A 12,217-nucleotide genomic window follows, 5' to 3' on the forward strand; every position below is an offset into this window, starting at 1 on the left:
ACTGCGGAGTCATATTTTTGGTACGATTTTTATGTTTCAGGTGGCGCTCAGTTTTCAAACAGACAGCAAGTCTCGTTGAGACATATAATGCTCTAACTTGGGGCGAAATGTTATTATTTGCAAAAACATTAATGCCCTTATGTTGGGTGAAATATTATTCATCGCAGACTGTTGTGTTCTACAAACTGGTTGACTTTCATAATTACTTAAATAATGTATCTCAGAGACGAATTTAAGGTCTACAGTTTGTCCGCCATTCGGACGGTTATTCTCAGTGAACTCCATGATGACTACCGGACTCACAGCATTCATCCTTGGAAGGCATCACTAACTCATCGACTTGTTGCAATTATTCTTTGAACAACGTAGAGTCTTGAATCCTGCAAACGCGAAGATAAACCATGAACTACTACCCATACAGGTGTTACCCGCTCTGTTACGGCAGAAGCTGACGATGACATATCTTTTGCAACTTGGATTTTTTGACTTTAATAAAATTTACGTTGAAGTTTAAAGGTTAGCCTATGGAGAGTTCTGTTTGCTTCCTTTCATTCGACCAAGGGCAAAACCGAGACGAGAGAATATCTCACACTACACAAGTTCTATAATTGAATACCCCCCCCCCCCAAAAAAAGGACGAAAAACATAAAAATGTTGTAAACCGCTCGTGAAAGCTTAATTTCTTTAGCGGAATTAAAAAGCATAAAAAACTATGTAACAACACAAAAAAAAAATGAACATTTTTTTTTAATTTCTTGTTATTTTAATTGCCTGCTAAAGATTCCTCCGCGATGTGATAAATGACTTTACTGTGTGCGTGCACACGCATTATGTAAGAAAACACTAAGGTAGCGTTAACGAAAGCGGTAGTCCCAGGGTCCAGGGGCTAAAAAACACATTAGAATGGTCGGTGTTCTGTTACAAAAATGGCCGAAAAATCAAGTTGTTGTTTTTTAAAACGAAATTACATTTATTAAAATCCATTATTTCTGAGTAACTTTTTTTTCCAGAAAGATAAAACCCTAAATTTTATCATATAGAAAGAAGAATAATGTAAAACTTTTTCTATTTTTAATTAAATTTTAAATGTTAAATTTTCCCCAAAAGTTAACAATTGACATTTTTTGTCTTGCACAAAAAACGTATATAAATAGTTAAAAAAAAAAAAGAAAGGTTTTTGAAAGAATTAATTTGTTTATTTGTTGTCTAACTAAGATTTAGGGTGATTTTCTATGAGAATATGCAAAAATATTATAATATAAGTACCTGGATTTCAAATAATTCCACTTATTCATATAGGCAACCAGTTACTTCGCGTCGATTTGATTACAATGTTTACATTTGCACTTGATAAAAAGCAAACTACGGAAGACCAAACAGGCCAAAAAAAAAAACTTATTTTTCAGTGACGAAAATTTCAATGTATTATTAACGCCGAGGCTGGCCAGTACCAGATGGGTGACCATTTGTATGAGTTTCGTTTTTAATGTGTATGCGTGTGGGGGCCAGGCTCTCCAAAATGGGGAGGGGGGCAATTTAAAGCAGAATAAAAAAAAATTATTTCAGCGCATTTGGTCCACCGTAGTTGAAAGGTGGCAAACGTTTTCAAACGGGATCGAAAAAATGATATTTTTAACACAAAGGGCACAACATTTATCGATTTTTTTGTATCGATTCTTCAAAGCATTCCTTGTTTAATAATGGTCATGCATTATTCGGCTCGTTAAAAAAAAAATGTTAATTTATTTATCAAAGATTTTAAAATGTCTTTTTTTTGTATAAATATTAAAAAAAATTCTTTTTGTTTTGCTTAACTTAAATTAATTATTTTACTTAACATATTCACCGAATTTCACACTTCAAAACTCAAAAGCGGAATAATCGAATTTTTGATATGCAAACAATTTTTTTTTTTTAATCTATAATCCTGTCCCTTACAACAACACAATGTTTTGTTCAGTTTCAGATGATTATTTTAAGCGTATTGCGAACCTCCTCAAAACAGGGGGGGGGGGGAGAAGCAAAAAAAAAAATCTATCTATAAATATAAAAGCGAAAATGTATGTATGTATGCGTGTTCGCTTTTTCTGTATGTCCATAAAAGGCTTTTTTCAGAGAAGCGGTTGCTCGCCTAACAACTTTTTATATCACATGTAAATCGTAATATCTCAGAGTTGTCAACGGAGCTCGCCTGTCTATTTAATTTGCTCGACTTCAGGAAGATAAATATTCAACAGTTTTCGCTCGCCGCATGTGGATTGAGCCTTTTCCTGTAATCCGCAGTCAACAGTTGAGTCATTAAAACGTGCACCTGCCAAATCTAAGTAATTAAATAAATTCAAACCCGTTTCCGTTGGTATGTCGCGGTGGTGCAATGGTTAACGTCACACGCTTTTTTTTCACACTTTAATTTACAATTTTGCCTCAGAGGTTCCAGTTGATCCTCATACTTACCTACCAAAACATTTTTTTTTATTTTAAACCTCCCCCCCCACCCGAGTTTTGATTTACCCAAAACCACACACACCTCCAAACACCCGGGCAACACCGGGTACACCTCGCTAGTATATATATAAAAGTGAATGTGTGTGTGTGTGTGTATCTGTGTACATTTCCCTATGCAATAACTCTATCAATTTTTAGTCTACAGACTCGAAATTTGATATACAGGTTACTGAGATTTGGGAAAATCGATGTGATCGGGTTTTGGCCAGAAATTTGGCGATTAGGGGTCAAAGTTAAACGATTTGACCTTTGAGAACTCTACCAAACTCCTCAGACAATTTTGGGTCAATGCACTTGAAATTTTAGATATAGGTTCCTTGGACATGGATCTAACTTAATAATTTAATTTGAGCCCAAAACAATAAGGGGTCATAATAGGGGTCTAAGTTTTTAAAAAATTGACCTCTGCAGTCTCTTCCAAATTACTCAGACAATTTCTGGTCTAAATATTTGAAATTTTACATAAAGGTTATTCAGACATAGGGCAAGCTTTTTCATCAGTTTGGGTCGAAAATTTTTAGTTACCAATATATAAATGTATGTATGTATGTCTGTTTGCATGTCTGCCTTAAAATTTCAATAGAGGCGATGGATTTTACCAAGATCAGTATCGTTCGACCTTTCATACGACAAATATCGAAAAATTGGCTAAAACATTAATGTCTCCCCTCCAACTATGCACTTTTCTACAGGGGAGGGTCACTTTTTTCGCCGATATTTTTTAAAGTTATCCTCTCCTTTAGATTGTCTAGCCTTACTTTTAAGAAATGTCGCTTCCGGTTTGGCGGTGGTTGTAACAGCAGAAACGTTAGGTTTTACCCTAGACACCGCCAAAAAATCAAGTTGTTGTTGTTGTTTAAAACGAAATTACATTTATTAAAATCCATTATTTCTGAGTAACTTTTTTTTCCAGAAAGATAAAACCCTGAACTTTATCATATAGAAAGCAGAATAATGTAAAACTTTTTCTATTTTTAATTAAATTTTAAATGTTAAATTTTCCCCAAAAGTTAACAATTGGCAGTTTTTGTTTTGCACAAAACACATATATAAATAGTTAAAAAAAAAAAAAAAAAAAGAAGGTTTTTGAAAGAATTAATTTGTTTATTTCTTGTCTAACTAAGATTTAGGGTGATTTTCTATGAGAATATGCAAAAATATTATAATATAAGTACCTGGATTTCAAATAATTCCACTTATTCATATAGGCAACCAGTTACTTCGCGTCGATTTGATTACTCTGTTTACATTTGTACTTGATAAAAAGCAAACTACGGAAGACCAAACAAGCCAAAAAAAAAAACTTATTTTTCAGTGACGAAATTTTCAATGTATTATTAACGCTGAGGCTGGCCAGTACCAGGGAGGGCCTGGTAAGTACTTTTTGATGGACCGTCTTTTTAAAAATCTCCCAAAAATCAGGTAATTATCCGATCAATACAAAATTTTCAGCGATTATTAGAGAAGAATGAACTTTATAACAGTGTACTTATTTTTCATAAACGATATTTATATATATATATATATATATATATATTTTTTTTTTTTTTTTTTTTTTTTTGCTTACAACCCCCCCCCTTGTTTTAAGGGGGTACAAATATGCTTAAAATAATCATTTGAAACTGAACACAACATATTGTGTTGTTGTAAGGGACAGAATTATAGATTTAAAAAAAAAAAAAAAAAAATTGTTTGCATACCTTATTTTGACGTCTGAATATCAGAACTTCGATTGTGTTTAATTATCCTGCTTTTGAGCGTTTGCAAACGTTTGCCGCCTTTCGACCACGATGTACCAAACGCGCTGAAATAAATTTTTTTTATTCTGCTTTAAATTGCCCCCCTCCCCACTTTGGGGAGCCTAGCCCCCACACACGTACACATTAAAAACGAAACTCATACAAATGGTCACCCGTCTGGTACTGGCCAGCCTCGGCGTTAATAATACATTGAAATTTTCGTCACTGAAAAATAAGTTTTTTTTGGCCTGTTTGATCTTCCATAGTTTACTTTTTATTAAACACAAACGTAAACATTGTCGATACTCTAGATCGACGCGAAGTAACTGGTTGCCTATATGAATAAGTGGATTTTAAATCCAGGTACTTATATTATAATATTTTTGCATATTCTCATAGAAAATCACCCTAAATCTTAGTAAGACAACAAATAAATAAATTATTTCAAAATCCTTCTTTTAAAAATATTTATGTACGTTTTTTGTGCAAGACAAAAAATGTCAATTGTTAACTTTTGGGGAAAATTTAACATTTAAAATTTAATTAAAAATAGTAGAAAAAGTTTTACATTATTCTGTTTTCTATATAATAAAATTCAGGGTTTTATCTTTCTGGAAAAAAAATGTTACTCAGAAATAATGGATTTTAATAAATGTAATTTCGTTTTAAAAAACAACAACTTGATTTTTCGGCCATTTTTGGCGGTGCCTACTCTAATGTAATATTTACCCAGAAAACAAACAAGTCCGTCATTAAGACAAACACTGCCACTCCCCGAGTCATTTATTTATTTTATATATATAAAGAATTAACGTTGTGCGGCTTACCAGATATTATCGTCCTTGGTCCATGCAGATAGATTTTTACTTAAAAGACTCCTAAAAAGAAATCTCGGTACTAGTGCAAGTGCACTTATTGATCCGTGCTGAAATAATAACGTTATTATTTAAAAAGCCATTCTTAACATGGGGAGGGGAGGGTGTTTTGTACCTATTGTATACTTCCACCTTACAATTGAATAAAAAAAAAAAACGGTACTAGTGCAGAGAGTGATCCGGACGTAAATAATGAGGTTATTATTTAAAAAGCCATTCTTAACATGGGGAGGGGAGGCTGTTTTGTGCCTACTGTATACTTCACCCTTACAATTGAATAAAAAAAAACATATCATAAAACTTTAATTAAACTTGGAAATACGATTTAAAAAATAGCGCGGATCAGTAAGTGCACTAGCACCGAAATCATATAATTGTTTATAAACGGAAAAACATATTAAACGACGTCACCTCCGAAAGCTTTGAAAATCACATCAGAAAATAAAGTTGATTTGCGCTCCAATATTGAATTTTATATATATAAGTCCGCACGCTCGCAGTAAAGTTTCTTGCACTTGCAATGTGAGGAGAGTTCCTCCTCACATTGCAACGAGATTTCAATTAAGATTTTACTTTTCCTCATTTTTTTTAAGAATATTTATTTTCATTATGTTTTTTATTATAAAATATTTTAGGTAGACTATTAAAAGAAAATTTTACGCAAACAGTTAAAAAAAAATGTAATCTCGTTCGCTCGAGATTTGTCCACCGAAATTAAAAATAAATAAATAAAAATAAATAAATAAATAACTGCAGAAAACAAAACTATTAAATTCCTGTTTCGTGCATTGAATGGGAAATTAAATCCATGTAAGTTTTTCTAGTCTGACAATTTTTACTGTTATTCTTTTAAACTACGTCTAGCATCGCCACTATGGTTGGGCTGTCTACGAATAAAATCTAGGCATTAAACATTTGTTTTGATCGTCATGTGTGAACATTTCAGCTATTCTGTTTTCCTCTCCTTCAATTATATATATATATATATATATATATATATATATATATATATATATATATATATATATATATATATATATATATATGGCTATGACAAGAGAATATTCTTTTCATTATTTTGACTCTCGAGTATACATCAGTTAATATCTTATATGTTTTTAGACAGAGTAATGTGGTTCTCAGTTTATTAACTGTGTCGGATATATACTCGAGAGTCAAAACAATGATTCTGGTGTTATAACCCTATTATATATATATATATATATATATATATATATATATCTTCAGTTTTAATCGTACTAAAATTGTGAAAATTAATCGAGCATGTTTTTTTTTTTGCATTCTTTTTAAACTTGTATTATTTTGCAGAAATGAGCTTAAAAATAACAAAAAAAAATGTACCTTTCCATAACAATCATCAGAAACTGCAGTTTATTTTAAATTAAGCAAGCAGTCGTTATAGTTAAAACTTTAAATAATTGGTCGACTACACAAGTTGTGTAGTCGACCAATTATTTAAAGTTTTAATTTCTTTTCTTTTTCTTTAAATTTCTTTTTCTTTCAATGGATCCTAGAAACCACGGTACGGATAGTTTATATATATATATCTTTTTCAGCGGATTATCAATCGGGCACTAATCGGCGCACGTTACGCACGTATGATAGCGTTACCCTCCTCTCGTTTTTTTTTTTCTTCAATTTTTTTCAACGGATTATTATCGAATGGACATTAGTCTACCCGATTTAAAAAAAAAAATAGATTAAAGTCAATATTTAAATATTTGTGTGGCGGTGTTCCAGTTTCTAATGCAATGTTCTAGTAAATCGATCACCCATTTTAGAACCACTCGATGTTTTTAGGCCAAATTTCGCGAATTTACCCTTTGAAACAGTCGGGCCTTTTTTTTTTTTTTTTTTTTTCCGCCTTTTCTCCGATTAGCGGACCTGAACGAGCCCCCCCCCCCCCTCCTCTCTTTATTCCTTTTCACGGTTTCTTATTTTTTCTGCAGATTATCGTCAATAGCAGACTTAACTTTCATGTTAGCAGGATTTTTTTTTTTTTCTAAGTTTATTTAATGACTTTTAATGTGGGGGATCACTTTCCAATTATAACGTATAAATTGATACCCCACTCTGCGGTCAATCAGTACACTTATTTTTTCTTTCATTTTCTTTCTTTGAAGATTATAATGATGGGTATGTGACAGCCAAACTAGCTGCCAACATTCCCCTGCTTTTTATTGAAACCAACCGAGAGTTCTTTTTAGTATCCTCGCTGTTCCCTTAAGTGCAATTGTCTGGATTTCTTTTGCACTTCGTTCACCAGGAATATTAGTTAGGTGGGACTTCAGATTTTTCTTCATAAGCCCTGTGGCACCTATAATAACTGGTATTATTGATATCTCCCTAAGATTCCAGTTTTTTTTTCATATCATACATGAGGCCTTGATATTTGGTCTGTTTCTCTCTTTCAGCTCTGTTCAGACCTCCATCATTAGGGACACTCACTTCAACCAAGGTTGCCACTCTCTCTAACTTATTCCATATAATTATGTCAGGTTTGACAGCAGCATTTTCAAGGTAGGTGGCTGTAGGGATTACATGGTCGTAATGTATGGTATATAAGTCATTTCCAACTGTTCTTTCAGGTTGATGTTCCCAGGACTTGCTGCTACACTGGATGTTTAATTTTTTACAGATGGTCCAGTGGAGGTACTTACATACTCCATCATGTCTCACTGTGTAGTAGCCGTCCCGCAAAAGAACCTTGCAACTTGATACCAGATGACTCACACTTTCCGATTCTATGGGGCAGAACCTACATTTGTTGTCGTTACTATGTTACAAAAGACAACAGGGTCGTTTTTTAACGTGGAGAAAAGGAACAAAAATTTAAAATTGTCTCAGTCGTGAAGGACTTCTCCTTCACTGACAGAGAACAAGAAATTGAAGTGCAGCATCTTAAGAACAGATACTACACTGTGATCTCGGCCCAAACACCAGTCTCGTTGTTGTTTAATAGCGGAACATTTTTAGACGGATGTGAGATTTTCACATTACACCATTTTTTACTCACATCAGGATGGTTCTTTTTCAATCATGCTGAAAGTAAAAACAATAAAATCTTATCCAGCTAGGTAGAAGAGTACATTATATTCCCTTTGGTAACATTTATTTGTTATATATTTGTTCTTTGACCACGTTTTTGCATTTCTATGTATATTGTAAAAAAAACCTACGAAAGCCAAAAATTGAAATATTGAATTTACATTAAAACAATGATATTTACATTAAAACAATGATATTTACTTAATACTGTTGAAAAATGATGAGGTAGAAAATTAATCTTTAATGAAAATAGATTTCCAAATTATTAGTTACTTCAGAGATGCCAGATTTGCCCTTTTAAAACCAAATTATACGAGTTTGCCCCCCCCCCTTTTTTAAAGTAGTTTGCCCTTGAAAAATTGTATTTGGCCTTTATTTCAAATTTGGTTTTATATAAAAATCTAATTCCCCACTCTAAATTCTGAAACATTTTTTAGTACCCAGTAGCTGAGGGTACTCACTTTAAAAAATATGAAAATGGTAAAATGTATTATTAATATTCTTTAGGACAAGTATTTTTATTTAAAAAAAGATATCATTTCCTCCAAAAACACATAAGATTGCAATTTCATAGGTAATATCTTTACCTCATCACTATTAAGAAAACAGCACAAAATAAATAAATGCACACACACACACAATAAATTTTCCAAAATCGTGAGTTCCTATTATCTGCAACTCAATACGTTTTCTGGTCACTTCAGTATGCCTTCTCTTGGCATCTTATTTTCACTCTTACAATTATTTCTAGCTTTTATAAACTTTTATCTATTTGTGCTTGATTTGTAACTGATGAATTGTTGGATGCATGCTGTTTTGTGCAATGGCAGTTTCACAATTTGAAGTGAACCATTAGAGAGAGTGGTGCTTGCTATAATACTTCCTTGTGGGAACTTGTGCTTCAGTGCCTGCTTTGTACCATTCAGTTGTCTCATCAGCAGGAAAAGAAAACATTGATTCAATCAGCCTTTTTGAAGTATCTTGTCATTTTATAACAACAGCTCCTCAGCTTGAGTTGAGATCTTGGGATGATGTCAATCAATATAACAAGATGATTGGTGTTGGGCATTTGTCACACAATTTTGGGGGACTATGGTTAGGGATAGGTCTAGGATTGAGGGTTGCTGATCATTAGGATCTGGGACATGGATCAGGAATGTGACTGCCTCTGCTAGGAAATGAGGTATAGAATATTATGTGTACTGCTACCAGCTTCATCTGTATAACTCAAGAAACCAAGCCAACTACTGTGGTAGACATTAAAATCCCCAAATGCATGTACTTGTGTGTTGGTATCTAGAAAAAGTGTCCCATTTATACCTGTCAGAGACATGGTTGATTAGGATACAGTCTGATTCTAGAGAGAACAATAGAGAACGTATAAATAACTAACGCAGTGTTGTACAGCATATGAAGACCCAGTCATCTGATTCTAGAGTGCACTCTCTAATTAAGAGGAGGGTGTTATCAATGTAGACTTCAAGTCTATGCATATATCTGTCTGAGTTCTTATGGCAGAGAGGGAGGTATCTTGTCATGTTAAAATAATTAGAGGGGGTTGAGGAGTGTAGGTTGGTTTCACATAATGTTAGGATAACCAGGAGAAAAGATTCTACAACATCTAGGATACTTGTGAATGGAAGCCTCAGAGGACGAGACAAATTGGTTTTGTTTGGGTTGGTGTCTGGTTTGGGTGTGTTTTTGCTTTGGATGTCATTTTATTAGACTATTTTAGGGGGATAGAGTGGGTAGGGCAAAGTAGGTCAGCTTGAAGCCAAATATGCACACACGAGTAGGTCATTAGTCGAGTCTTGTCTAGATGGATGATGGCCTCGAGAAAGCCCATTGTAGATAACTGCAGGTGCTCTTTCCATGCCTGACATGGTGCTACATTCCGGTATGATACAACTGATAATAGAACAGTTGCTCTAAGCACTTCTAAAGAGTTGGGAAATCCTGTACTATCAGTCAAATCAGTAGCCAAACTGTCAAAGTTGTATCCTCAACATGTCAGACAAAAGTGACTCAGACTAGTCACATCAGCATAAGTTAATATTATAATAAAGTAAGTGTTGCAGAGTTGCTTAGCTTAAGAAGCTTGACTTAGTAAAATGGATCTGGAAGCAATTGTAATTAAGGGAGCACCTCCACAGTTATCACAGCCCCCAAATGAGGCTTCGCCACTGAATGTCTTTTAAGGTCTTACCCAGAACTGGTCTTATAAGATTTTAAGTTATCACTGGCTTATTACATTCACATAGACATGTTACTTTTGGGTTTCAAAATGATTTCCATATTGTAGGTTCACACGTTCCTTCATTTTTTAGGAAGTGAGGAAGAAAGGGAGTCCAAATCAAGAGGAGAAGGAAAGAGGGTAACAATTAAAGTCATTTGCTTTTTAAGGTTTGTCAGGATAACTTCACGGTTCTTTTTCCCCTTTTCTCTCTCCTCTTTCTAACATATATATAAAAAACAAGCATTTTTTTAATTTTTTTAATGTGGAATGCAAAACTAACCATTTTTGTGTTTTTTCTATTTTACCACTGAGAACGGAGGTATTATCTTCACTTTTTGTCTTCTTGTCAAAGTGTGATGGTGATTTATTTCACGACTATACAAACTCTTCTGCACATTATGTACAGAGGAGCATATGACGAAGGATTAGTACTATTTCTGTAACATACTATTCTGTACTTCTGTAAATACACACTCTTGTAAATATACTAGCATGTTGTTTTTGTCCTTTCAAGATCACAATAATCATGCATGCTAGACGTTTCATAAATGACTTCCACCTTTCCTTGTTTGATATTTAGTGATGAACCAGTTCTTAAACTAACTTGACCAGATATGAAGAATCCTTTTATCAGAGCCAATCAAAGATGCGATTAATTACTCAAGAAATACCACAATAGAATCATTATTGTGATCACTATTGCCTGATATAACAATGAAAGATTTACAGTTATTTCCATGCCAATAAATGGCTGTCATAAGTTTTATCCTAGTGAGCAGACTGGACTTCATCTTGCCATTGTGTTGTAAAATGTTCACCAAAGTCAATTTGCAATATTCCTGTATCATTCCTTAAAGCAGTATCTTTTAAAGGCAGAAATCATCTCTGCTAAGCTGTAGTACAATTTTTCAATTTTGCCACACTGATATCAACTTATTTGCTTCCGTTCGTCATCAGAAGTTCCAAACACAGCTTGACTTGGGGATATTTCAGTTGAAACCATTCTTGCAATCTTCACAATTGCTGAGCTAACACTGGTTAGTTACTTCACTGCATACTCATATATGTTGGAATACTAGAGTTATATAAAGGAAAGCTTTTGTTAATCTTTTCAAAAGCAGAATGAAGTTTTTATGACACAATCGTTTGTCAGTAGAATGTTAAGTGATCTCCAGCTAGTAAATGTAGACTTTGAGGACTTTCAACTTTCTACAGATAATATGCTTCTATTACTCCCATCAAAAGGTGATGCTTACATATCTGAGTAACTTCATTTTCACTACACACAGTTATCACATTACCTTTCCCAGGAGCCTACCTAGAGATATGGTCAATTTCATAGACATTTCAAGTGCACAATTTTGTTTCACTTCAGATGGCATTAAACACTGATTTTTTAGCTTTGGTAGAAAAAGGTTTAATCTTAATTTGTTTGAAATCCAATTGTTTTATAACTGCCTTTTTCTTCCGTGAACTGCCAGACAGTTATGTCTTTATCTTAACTACTGTTTTCCCATACACAAAGCTTTCGGCATAAAAGTGTGTTATGATGGTAAATACGTCTCCTCTTATTGTAGTAATTGTGCTTGCTTTCTTGCCTTTGTCATCAAGTGAGTCAGGTAAGACATTGACTATTTCAAAATCACACATCACAAAAACTATTAAAAGATCTGAAATATTGCATGCCTAATCAATACATATTGTAGAATGCTATATCGAAATGTCAGCTCTTTACACCATGTACTTCTTACATAGTATCCTCAAGAAAATGTAATAATTTCATGTAGTGTTTT

The 12,217-nt window shown here is 33.5% G+C and overlaps 2 protein-coding genes across 3 annotated transcripts in view; one reads left to right on the top strand and one right to left on the bottom strand.

The window, feature by feature from the left end:
• LOC145269103 (uncharacterized) overlaps positions 1–5,689 on the bottom strand; it is a 223,163-nt gene extending 217,474 nt beyond the window's left edge. The window contains exon 1 of the mRNA XM_080124697.1: positions 5,531–5,689. The gene's annotated coding sequence lies outside the window, so the exon portion shown is untranslated. The remainder of the gene's footprint in view (positions 1–5,530) is intronic.
• Positions 5,690–5,845: 156 nt separating this feature from the next.
• LOC145269142 (uncharacterized) overlaps positions 5,846–12,217 on the top strand; it is a 97,249-nt gene continuing 90,877 nt past the window's right edge. The window contains exons 1-2 of one of the 2 annotated variants that reach the window (XM_080124751.1): positions 5,846–5,929; positions 7,555–7,660. The gene's annotated coding sequence lies outside the window, so the exon portion shown is untranslated. The remainder of the gene's footprint in view (positions 5,930–7,554; positions 7,661–12,217) is intronic. The other variant, XM_080124753.1, reaches the window with a different exon arrangement.

This window comes from Euprymna scolopes, chromosome 4 (assembly GCF_053919585.1).
Source record: "Euprymna scolopes isolate OS-2025 chromosome 4, ASM5391958v1, whole genome shotgun sequence".
Lineage (NCBI taxonomy): Eukaryota > Metazoa > Mollusca > Cephalopoda > Sepiida > Sepiolidae > Euprymna > Euprymna scolopes.